Here is a 12,570-nt window from a genome sequence, read left to right as displayed (position 1 = left end):
ATCTTCCGCTGATTGGTAGAATAATTTCTTCTCATCCTAAACTAGAGATGCCGGTCCCAACTTCCCTTTGTTGTCCATTTTACAGCGGTGGTTTATTGGGCAAGGGCTACAGCTAGAAAAAAAACAGGCTGCTTTTGTTTGGTACCTGTAAAGGAGGACACATTCTATAGATATTTGGTTTCTACTGTATTGCTTATTTTCTTTATTGCTTATTTCTACATCTATCACGACTATTGTCTTCTTTCAATGTGATGTATTTAAGGGTATAACATACTTTGTTCCTTAACGATTAACATCCTAACAGATGGTCAGGAAGCCAACTTCCATCACTTAATAAATTCTATCAATCTTCTTATAAGTACCATAGAAAGCAGAGTCATCCTTATAGAGTCTTTTCCTGTAACATATTGAATATTTTACGTCCAGTTGCCGAATCTCATAACTTTGCATTGTTAATAGATAATAACTTACTTGTAACAGTAGAGATAGATGATCAGTATATAGTAGTCTGGTTAGTACTTTTTTTCTTATTATTCACTTTTTAAATGAAGTATTGATTATACATATGGACAACACTGGCTGTCTTGGAACTCGACTCATGTCGGCATGCTTTCAGCACGTAATTTGACATGCCTCTCAAATATTAGGGACTGTGCTTGGTCATTTTTCTACTCGTTTTCTATTTCTTACCTCACGGTCTTCTTTCCCCTCCCTATTTCTCTGACCCTGTGCTGTTTTTTCCTTTTTTTTTTTTTACCCACTTCCCTTTAATTTTGTCCTTTCTCTTTTTTCTTATTTTCTCTCTTCCGTTTATTCTGTATTCTGTATTTCTCTATAACATGTCTTTAGATTTCCATAATGTGACACTTCAATTATAAAAATTACACTCATTCCTCTTCCCACTTTCACAGGGGTTGTTAGGCTTCTGATCTATTTAGGCTTGTTATTCCCACCTCATGAGAGCCCCTTCCTACTTTGCTTGTCCCACTTCTGACGGGTGAGGTTACTGAGGGTGGACTTTGGAGGCAATTCCTAGTGTCAGTGTCTGGGATATAGGGTTCTCTCGTCAATGAGGAAGGTGTAGCTTCCTGAAGACCAAGATGAGAAGAGTAAATCACGATGTGAGAACAATAGGGTGGGGAAATTTTAACAAACACTAGGAAAGGCTGGTGATTCCAAGTGGGAGGTAAGATGTAAGATTTTGAGAACGTCTGAGAGCTGGTGAACAAGAAACCAAAACAGCTAGCTTTATGGTTTCTGTTCTAGTTACCTATTGCCATATAATAAAGCACCCCAACTTTAGGGGCCTAAAACATGTAACATGTTATTATCATCTCTTACAGTTGTGGGGGTTGATTTGGCTTTGATAGGCAGTTCTTGCTAGGGGTCTCTCATGCAGTTGTAGTTGGATGGTTGCTAGGGCTGGAATGTGAAGTTAATGCTGGCTGTTGGCTCAGACGTCAGCTGGGGGAGTCAGTCAGCGCACATATGTGTGTCTTCTTCATAGAGTCAAGGCTTCCTCACAGCATGGCACCTGGGTTCCAAAAGCAAGTATCCAAAGAAAAACCAGGAGGAAATTGCATTATCTTTTAAGATCTAGTCTTGGAAGTCTGCTGTACTCTATTGGTTTCGTAATCACAAAGGGCCACCCAGGTTTGAGGGGCAGAGCTATAGATTCTACCTCTTGATGGAAGATGACAAAATCACACTGTCCGAAAGAGTATGTGGGGTGGGAGATACTCTTATGGCCATCTTTGGGTGATATAGTCCGCCACAGTCTATCTTCTGTCCACAATGACTCACACCTCTCCCACATGCAAAATGCACTGCCCCCCTTGCCAAGACCTCCAAGTCTCAATGCTTTAATGCATCAGGGCAGGGCAGGAGGGAACACAAACAGGGTTTCCCTCATAACTCTCTCTGTCATGCTGGGACTCCCATCCCTATTCCTTTGATCTTAAAGAGTGGGCTTCTCTTGGATCTTTCTCTGTCTGTGCAACTTAAGCAGTTCTGAGTTTCACGTTATCCTGAGTCTGTACCAAGAGATGAGGAAGGAAAAAAAACTCAGGACACTCACCCACCATCTTATCAATCTTTCTTGAAGTGTTGACTTCCCTCCCGAACCGACCTGCTATTATTTCCTTTCAGAGTCCTCATTAGTTGCTTTATGTATTCTGAACAGGGTTTTTAGATGTAATCAGTGGAATCTGCTCACTGCATCTTTACTGGAACCAGCCCCAGAAGCCATTGCTTAATTTTAGATTTGGTTGCCATCTGAGAATGAGAGACCATTTTATTTTGACACTTTGCAGGTCTTGTTTGGTTTTTAACTTATCTTTATACTCTCATTTTATAGTAGGCAGCTGGAAGAGGCCAGGTGGCCCTTTCAGCACTGTGCCTACAGGCGTCCTCAGCTAGATCACATAGTTCATTCGTACATTTTCTGTTTTCCAAGTTACCAGGGGTGTCAATGTTGCTAAACTTCTGACCACTACAAAAACATGTCTTTTTTTTCCCCAGATTCCAATAACATTTTCCTCGTATTTATGTAAGCCTTCGTGAACAGACTTTTCAAGGCCAGTCCCAAAGCCAGTGCACACGTTTTAGGTTTTTATTACAGCATCAGCCACTCTGGTTCCAAAAATTTGTTATCCATTCAAGTTTGATTAGAGAAGCAAAACAACTTTAAGTGAGACAGGGAATGTATAGAAGGGGTTGGAATGTAGGTGATGATGGGAGCCGGTTAAGCAGCCCTGTGTCCCCGCTGTCCCTGTGTCAAGACTTGGGTCTATAGTCAGCAGGACAGGCTGGCTTCACGAGGGGAAGATGGCCGTGAAGTGGAGATGTGCAGAGAGCAAACACACTGGAATCTGTGCAAATGGACTAGAACGCACGTGTCCCACATCGGTCTGTCATTCCTCCAGCTTCCGTGACGAAGCTGACCTGCAGAAGAGCTGGGCCACTTGGCCATGGAGGTAACTCACAAACCTGACAAGGATTCAGGGGAGCTGAAGAAGCAGTGGAGGAACTGTAGGCTGAGAGTCTGCCCTATATCAGCACATGCACGGCGTTATGCATGAGCTGTGACAACGCCGACCCTACATTGACCTTCTGACTACAAACATGGCTGCCATTTCACTTCTGCTTTCCAGATGCTGCTCAGATTTTCTGGAACACACAGTTCCAGCCTAACTGCATTGACGTGCTACAAAGCCACCACAGTCCCAAAGCCCCAAGCCAGGCATTAGGAGTAGAGCCTGAGAATGCACAGTAAGTGTTTGTCTATCTGTAATGGCAGAAACTGCCCATTTAAGGATTTGTGTGAATTAGGTGCAAAGAGTTCACACAAAGGTAGGGAACGTTAATGCATATAAATCAGTGACACGGGCCGGCCCGGTGGCTCAGGCGTTGGAGCGCCATGCTCCTGACTCCGAAGGCTGCCGGTTCGATTCCCACATGGGCCAGTGGGCTCTCAACCACAAGGTTGCTGGTTCAACTCCTCGACTCCCACAAGGGATGGTGCAACTAAGATTGAACATGGCACCTTGAGCTGAGCTGCCACTGAGCTCCCGGATGGCTCAGTTGGTTGGAGCGCGTCCTCTCAACCACAAGGTTGCCGATTCGACTCCCGCGGGGGATGGTGGGCTGTGCCCCCTGCAACTAGAAAACGGCAACTAGAAAACGGCAACTAGAAAACGGAAACTGGACCTGGAGCTGAGCTGCGCTCTCCACAACTAAGATTGAAAGGACAACAACTTGACATGGAAAAAAGTCCTGGAAGTACACACTGTTCCCCAATAAAGTCCTGTTCCCCTTTCCCAATAAAATCTTTTTTAAAAAAATCAAAAAAATCAGTGACGCTAGATAACTAACAAATAAAAATGAATACATGTCAGAGTAAATTTTAACAAAATAGTATTGAAATGATTATTAAAACTTTTCCAGCATATCCCAAAGTAATCATTAAGATATTAACAGGTTTTCTGTGTTAGTTTGCTAGGGCTGCCATAAGGAAGTGCCACAGACTGCTGGTTCAACAGAAATTTATTTTCTCACAGTTCTGGAGGCTAGAGCTTTGAGATCATGGGTGCTGACAGAGTTGGTTTTTGTCTGAGGCCTCTCTCCTTGGCTTGCAGATGGCTGCCTTTTTGCTGTGTGTTCACATGGGCATCTCGCTGTGCGTGCATGTGTTTGGTGTCTCAGAGTCCCAACTCCTCTTCTTATAAAGACCTCAGTCATTGGATGAGATCCCATTCGGCTAACTCCACTTACCTTAGTGACCTCTTTAAAGGTCCCATCTCCAAACACAATCACATTTGAGGTACTGGGGGTTCGGACTTCAACATATGAATTCGGAAGGGGATACAATTCAGCCCACAACATTTTCTATCGTACAATAAGGTATGAAACATGTTACATGCTTATTCTCTTCTTGGAAATTCACAAAATACAACTGTATATGAAAGACTACACAGTCTTGAAAAATATCCAGTCTTCATCTTTCACACGCACACTGCTTTATACATTATTGATAATCCTAACCTATTACCTTTTATATGTTGGCTGGTAATACCGAACTGTTGCGTGGCAATCCTCTCTGCCAGCTGGTGCTGGTGGTCAGGAAGGGAGGATGGATGTGAGGCAGAGGATAGCAACCACAAACTGGACCTGGGTCTGTCTCTCGTCAGACCCTGTGTTGGTCTCTCACCACTTACAAGCCTCAAATTTTGAAGATTCTTGGTGAGTTGCTATAGAGATCAGTGTTGAAAGAATTCGGTTTGTGAGTTGCCAAGAGGGTTGGCCCTTGCCACATGGAAGTGCGCCTTCCATCTGTCCCAAGGGAACATTCCAGATTGCTAGGGGACGGGAGTTTCCTTGCTCCCCTACAGCTGCTGGCCAGGGTGAGTAGCCTCTAACCCGACCCAGCTGCTGCTCCCCTCTTTGTAGTCTTGGTCTTTGCCGGTGAGAAAAAGAGCAGAGCTGTGGATGATGCTGGATTGTGACAGGCAGCTGGGCAAGGATCCATCCAGGAATGTGTGGGCAGGTGTGAGTGGGTAAGGATGGCTGATAAGTGTTACTGGCTTTGCACAGTCAGCTAGTTCTCCAGTGGCAGTGGAAGCAAGAGCCCCTGCCACATCCTAGCTCCAGATATCCCACACCAGCTGCCCATGTACTCCACCTACTCAGGCCTCTCCCGGCTGCGGCCTACTTTCTGCTTCCTGCTCTTACCCTCCCAACCCAGTGATCAAGTCAACTGTTCTAACTCAGCGTTTGGCTTTCCTTCTTTTTTTTTCTTCCTTTTCTAATTTTATTTTATTTTATTGGGGAATATTGGGGAACAGTGTGTTTTTTTCCAGGGCCCATCAGCTCCAAGTCGTTATGCTTCAATCTAGTTGTAGAGGGCGCAGCTCACTGGCCTATGTGCGAATGGGACCGGCAGCCCTGTCATTAAGAGCTCGTGCTCTAACCAACTGAGCAATCCGGCCGCCCCTGGCTTTCCTTCTTGACTATGGTTAGGTTCTTCTATCCCGAGGTCCTGGGTCTCATTTTGAATAATTCCTGTGGCTCTGACCTTGTAAGAATTTTCTGAGTCAGACCCTAGACCCACTTCCACGCTTTAGCCAAGGGAAGATTCTCACTGCTCCCAGATACCTGGGGATGCAGATGGTTCTGTCTACTCTTGTAGTTCTTATCGCGAATCATTTCTAGGTACCCGGGATAGGATCTGTTAGCTTCTAATATCAGCTATGCTTTAACACTGGTGTGTTGGCAGATTAGTGAAGATTGTATTATTTTAACGAAGTGTACATCTCTGTAGTAACTGGCCCAGCACGTTAGAACAGTCACAACAGCTCCCCGTGAACAGGGCACAGGGCACGTTGCTATGTATCCATCATCTCTACTTCTCACCACAACCCTGTGATACAGCATCCAGTCCCAATTCTACAGATGAGAAAATTGGCCTGCAGAGAGCAACTTCACACAGCTCAGACGTGTGAGAGCATTGACTTGGGCCCATGTCCCCCGATTCCAGGGCCAGGGCCCTCACACAGGTCTTAAAAGAGATGCTGGTTTATGTTAAAAGCAGCCTAAGCACAACCTAAGCAGCCTAATTGTCCTCATTCTCTGCAGACTTACTGCATTTTCCTCTAAATCCCAATTCAAAAGTTCGCTCAGTAGCCTCTGTCGGAATGTTCCCCTTGGTACTCGGTACTTTCAGTTGCACTAAAACAACCCCTACAGTGAACCCCACTCCCCGAATTGCTTTGAGAAATATATTGTTTCTAAATTAAAAGTGTGACATAATGTGAGAGGAAATATCGATGCCTTTCTCTCCCTGCCTTGGCTTTAATCTGTTATGTCTGCAGCTTTTATTCAGAATCTCCCTTTCTCCTCTGCCTCGGACAGACTGCCCCCTGCATCTCACAGAATGTGTTTGCATTTTAAGCCTACATCCTTTAAAATCGTATTCATATCTTTTCTTTATATATTTTAAGAAAAAAATAATACATTTAAGGACATACCAATTTAACTCATAGTTTTAAAATATGTGCAAAATTATGGAGATTGTCACAGTGGCATTTATTAATTAGAATTTGGCATTTCTGTTTCATGGTACTAGGAGAGGGCAAGTGAAATAATTTCTATTTCTTTAAGACATAGTTTACAAAGCAGTTTTACAAATGGTTTCTTATTTGATCCTTAAGAACCTCTAAGTTAGTATTTTACTGAAGAGGAAACTGGCTCAGAGGGGCAAATGACTTGCGCGGTCCTGCAGCTGAAGGAGAACGGAGATCTTCAGAGCTTTGACTACACCACATGCTAAATTTATTTACCTTTTATCCAGGCTGACTACTGACTTCTCCTGTGGACCACTGTGCTATGATGAAAGAAAACCTTTGTAGTTCCCACGTCCCCAAATTACACCGAGAATTCTGGGCTGTGAACACAGCTTTGCTGGCTATAATGTGATGGAGATGTGGCTGAAATGACCATGAGGAGAGTCTCTGAGGCCTCCTTTGTCCCCTTGAGTCTAGGAGATGGAACACACAGTCTCTTCCTCCAGCTTTTTCCGTCTCCTGCGTGCAACAGGTAAGGAACATCCATTCACACCGACTGCAGAAGGAATCACCAGGTCAGTAGAGTTCAGAGACGACACACGACCCCACTCTCCAGGAAGCTGCTCATTTTCTTGCTACTGCCAGAGAGGAAGGAAAGAATCTCAAATCTAATCTCTCGATCCAAGGATTAAAGACTCATCCTGGTATAGGATCCAGCCTGATAGCTGTATCTCTTTTGTTGCTTTTGTCCATGTTAAGTGAGACTTACAAGAGCAAACCAGCCATGCAAAGATCTGGAAAAGAACATTCCAGGAAGAGGAAATGGGAAATAGAAAGAATGAACAGGATGAGTTTTAGAAACAGAAAAGAGATCAGTGTGACTAAAGCAGTTTTTAGCCAACTTTTCTTGCTAGGAGCCAGGTAGTAAATATTTTAAGCTTTTGTAGGCCATCCAGGCTTGGTTGCAACTACTCAGCTGTTGTAGCACAAAAGTCACTCTGGATAATACATACATGAATGAGTGTGGCTGTGTTCCAATAAAATTTTATTTATGGACACTGATATTTGAATTGCATATCAGTTTCACATGTGACTAAATATTGTTCTTCTTTTGATTTTTTTTCCCAACTGTTTAAAAATGTAAAAACCATTCTTAGCTCAGGGACTGTACAAAAACAGGCAATCAGCTGAATTTTGCCTGGGGGTTTGCAGTTTGCTGACCCCTGGGCTAAAGCATAGTGAGTGAGTGGGAAAGACAGTAGTTCCAGGTAAAAAGAAATAAGAGTTAGGTAGGCACGGCCAGACCATCTGCAGAAGTTCTGTAGGCTGTTGAAGGGAGTGTGGATTTTATTCTAATTGCTACGGGGATGCCTGAAGGGCTTGATATGTTTTAATAATACTCTGTTGCATCTGAGTCCAGAATGGACTGTCAGGAAACAAAAGTAGAAGCAGATACCAGGAAGGAGCCTGCTCCAGCAGACCAGGCAGAGAAGATAAAATTCTAAAATGGGAATTAGATCCCCAGCCTCAAAGGGGATGACTTAGTGGAGTGATGGGGGTTTAAGCGCCCAGCGGAGTGCCTGGTACACAGTAAGGACGCAGCAAATGTTAGCTCTGTATGCTCTCCTTCCTTCTTTGGTGGTAAAAAGGCTGGGAATATTGGTTTGGTCCAAATCTCTCACCACTGTCAGAAAAATGGATCATTCTACTAAAAATAGGTCAGATAATACCATTAAAAGTGAGCAGACCTGTGCTTCAGTTTTGTTACTAACCCTGTGATAGGATATGTGGGTGTATGTTTATATTTTTGTTGAGCCACATGAAATAGCTAAACATGTTCTACTGTTTAAGGTTTGCCAAGATCATTGGACTTATTGTTGCTCTGAAAAACACATTTAGTTTTAATCTATTTAGTTGTGATCATTAAAAGTACTAATGTGTCAAAAAGGTTTAGAAAAATTATCCTTAGGTAAAGAAAGAAAAAACAAACTTACCTGGTCATTTTATCATCATTAACAAACAAAACTAGTCTTAATGTGTCATTCTGTTCCCCCCAATCTCTTGATCTCTTCTGACATTGAATAAGAATTAAGATGTAAGAAACACCAAAGTCAGGAATTTGCCTGATATTGGCAAATTATCAACTTGGAAAAAGGGATAAATCATCCAAGACCACATAGGACCATGAAGTTGGGATGAGGTATGTTTCTAGGATATCTAGATATCTTATTATATATCCATATATATGGTATGTTTTTCTTCTCTGGCTCCTTTTAAGATTTTTCTTTTATCATGTGTTTTCAGAAACTTGTTAATGATATGCCTTAGTATGTTTTATTGTAGTGTGTTTTATTGATTGTTGATTGATTATCCTGTCTAAGGTTTGTTGAGCTTCTTATATCTGTGGCTTTCATTACACTTGGAAAATCTTTGGTCATTATTTCTTCAAAGATTTTTTTTCTGGTCTCCCCTCTCCTCTCTTTCTGGGACTTCAGTTATATGCATGTCAGATTGCTTTGCATGTCCCAGAGGTCATTCAGTCTCTGTTTATTTTTTCTCTCAGTCTCTTTTTATCTTTGTGCTTGATTTTGGATAGATTGTATTGCTATGACCTCATATTTCCTGGTTGTTTGCATTTAGTCTGTTGCTAATCCTATCCAATGAATTTTTTAAAATAAACTTTTATTTTAGAAAAGTCTTAGCTTTACAGAAAAATTGCAAAGAGAATACAGAGAGTTCCTGTATATGCCTCAGCCGGTTTTCCCTATTGTTAGCATTTTACGTGACTGTGCTACATTTGTTACAACTAATGAACCAACACCAATGCATTACTGTTAACTAAAGCCCATACTTCATCCAGGTTTCCTTAGTTTTTACCTAATGTCCTTTTTCGCATGTAGGATGCCACATCATATGTATTAGGTTTACTTTTGCACCAACTAATAGTTATCCTGTCTCCTTAGGCTACTCTAGATTGTGACAGTTTCTCAGACTTTCTTTGTTTTGGATGAGCTTAACCGTTTTGAGGAGGTATTTTGTGGACTGTCCCTCAGTTTAGGTTTGTCTGCTATTTTCCTCATGGTAAACCAAACATATTAGATTTTTATTGCTGCAGTAACAAATTACTACAACTTCAGTAGCTTAAACAACACAAATTTATTACTTACAATTCTATAGGTCAGAAGACTGACTTGAGTCTCATTGAGCCAGAATCAAGGTGTCAGCAAGGCTGTGTTCCTTTCTGGAAGCACTGGGGAGATTCTGTTTCCTTGCCTTCTCCAGCTTCCAGAGGCCATCTACAACTCCCTGGCTCATGGTCCCTTCCTCCATCTACAAACCCAGCAACTCTTTCTGATCCTTCCATCTCTCTGACCCTTTCCCCATCGTTACATCTCTCTCTGACCACAGAGCCAGTAAGGATAGATCGTATCCACTTTTAAGGACTCATGAGATTTAGGTTGGGTCCACCCAGATAATCCAGGATAATCTTCCCATCTCAAAGTCCAGTATCCTTAATTTCATCTGCAATTCCTTTTGTCATAAGGTAATATATACAGGTTCTGGGGTTTAGAACCTGGACATTTTGGGGCCCTTATTCTGCCTACCACATTGGTGTTACGAGGAAGACCACAGGGGTAAAGTGTCATCCTCATCACATCATATTAAGCGTCCATGCTGTCAACAGGATTTGTCACTGGTGATGTTAATTTACCTGTCTGAGGTAGTGTTTGTAAGGTTTCTCCATTGTAAAGTTCCTTTCCCTCCTATTTCCTTCTTTGGAAGAAGACACCATGTGCATTCCACCCTTAAGGGGTGGGAGTTATGTTCTACTTTCTTGAGGGAAGAGTACCTACATAAAATTATTTATTACTCTTCTATATGGGTTCTCTCTCTCTCTCTCTCTCTCTCTCTGTCTCCCTCTCCCTCTCTCTCTCTCTCATCGATTTATATCAGTATGGGCTCATAGACACTTATACTTTGCTATAATCTAATACTTCTTTATTTGTTTGTTCAAATTGTTTCAGCAGCATAGGCCTTTCAGCTGGCTCCTGTATCCCTTGGCCATACATCCTTCATTTTGTTTTTTGAGCACTTCCTTACATTCTGGCACCAGGCTTACCTTGCATATTCCCAGCCCCAGCCCTAGAATCCATCAGTTCTCCAAGGAGCCCTGGCTTCTTTGATTGGAGAGTGGATTTAGAAACCAACATCTGGGTGTGGGTTCATCCAGTGAAACTTTCCTTTCAGCTGGTATCCTTTTAATCTTAGAAGTTTCATTTGGTTCTTTTCAATAGCTTCCATTTATTTCTTCACTAGGTTCATATTTTCCTCTAAATAGGTGTTCACAATTATAATGGCTTTTGACAAACATCCTTCTCTGTTAATTCCATCAACTGTGGCTTTTATTTGTGTCCTTTCCTATTGATAGTTTTTTTTCTTCCTTGATTATGGATCATATTTTCTTACTTCTTGACATATTTAGTCATTTTTTATTGCATTTTAGACATTGTGTATTTTATGTTGTTGAACGTCTGGATTTTTGTGTGTTTGTTTTTTGTCTTACTTTAATGAGTTTTGGGCTTTGTTTAGGCAGGCAGTTTTGCTTGTATGTCAGCTTTATCCCTTTAAGACCTGTGTTTAAGCGTTGCTAAGACTCATAGAAAGTTTTCACTTCAGGGATTGTTCAGCCCAACCAGAGAGTCAGATGATCGGTAAGACGTCTTCACGTTGGTTGTTGGGAACTTGATCAATTCCAAAGTCTGTGTGAGCTCTGGGAATATTTCGTTTATCAGGCCCCAGTCATTATCTTCCAGCATTTAAAATCCTGATTTCCACATGCCTGGTCCAGTACTCAGCAAACACTAAGGGGGACCATACAAATTTCTGGGGCTTTTTTTTCTGTGTAAACTACATCTTTTTGAGAACTTAAGCCTTACAACTTCCAGCTGCCTCAGCCTCTCTGATCTTTCTTCATTTCCTCACTCCCTTTCTTGGTTCTATTTGGGTCTCCCCAATACTGCAGCTGCTCTATGGAAATTGCCTCCAACAGAAAGTACAGGTGGCCATAGGGCTAATGTCATTTGTTTCCCTTTTCTCAAGGATCATAGTTAATGCTGCCAATTGCTCAACGCCTAAGAACAGTTGTTTCATATGTTTTGTCCAGTTTTCTAGTTGTTTACTGCAGGAGGTCAAGTCCAGTCCTTGTTACTTTTTCATGGCCAAACTGTCCTGTTAGTTCTTAATTGCGATGATCCTCTTGATGTAGACCTTCACATCTTACCTTTATTCACATGTTGTGCGAGACATTGGAGTGCTTTTTAAATTCGGAAAGTCATGTTCCTCAACATTTTCTGAGGAATTTTCTTCTGCCTTTGCTAATTTCCTGTCCACTGCTAGCTCAATTCTCATTTTCTGGAATTTCCACTAGATATTGGACCTCTTGGATTGAGCATCCATTTTCCTTACTTTTCTATTACCCATTTCCTTATTATGCTTTATGTGAGATTTACTTGAGTTCCAGTTATTCTATAAAATTAAAATTTACTGTCTTTCAATTTCTGGGAGCCTTTCTTGTTCTTTAATTGTTCCTTTTTATATCATTTTTAAAAAATTTCATAAATGCAGTTAAAATCTTCTCTCACATCTTTAAAATGATATTCAAGTTTTAAGTTTTCTTTTCTGCATCACCTTTGTTTCCTCTGAGTTCTTTATTGTTTGTTTTCATCATGGTTATGTTAGAATATCTCTTAACCTTTGGGTGTTTGTTCCCTCTTAAGAGTAAACTGACCTGACCAGAAGTTCTGTGTACATGTGTTGGTACAGAGCGGTGGTCTTCACTGAGGCACACTGGGGGACTAGTTGTTGTTTTTACTGAGGCCTTCCAAATATCACTGTTTGCAAGTATTTTCTCTTGGATAGCATGCTCCTGTCTCTTCTCTGGCAATTTTATTCTGGATATTGGTGTTCTGGGTTTCAGCAGTGAAAGGGAGGTGGAAATTTCACTGTTCAG

The sequence above is a fragment of the Rhinolophus sinicus genome, chromosome 16 (genome assembly GCF_057876585.1).
Source record: "Rhinolophus sinicus isolate RSI-liver-muscle chromosome 16, RSI-T2T, whole genome shotgun sequence".
NCBI classification, from domain to species: domain Eukaryota; kingdom Metazoa; phylum Chordata; class Mammalia; order Chiroptera; family Rhinolophidae; genus Rhinolophus; species Rhinolophus sinicus.
Note: the sequence above shows the minus strand (reverse complement) of the source record.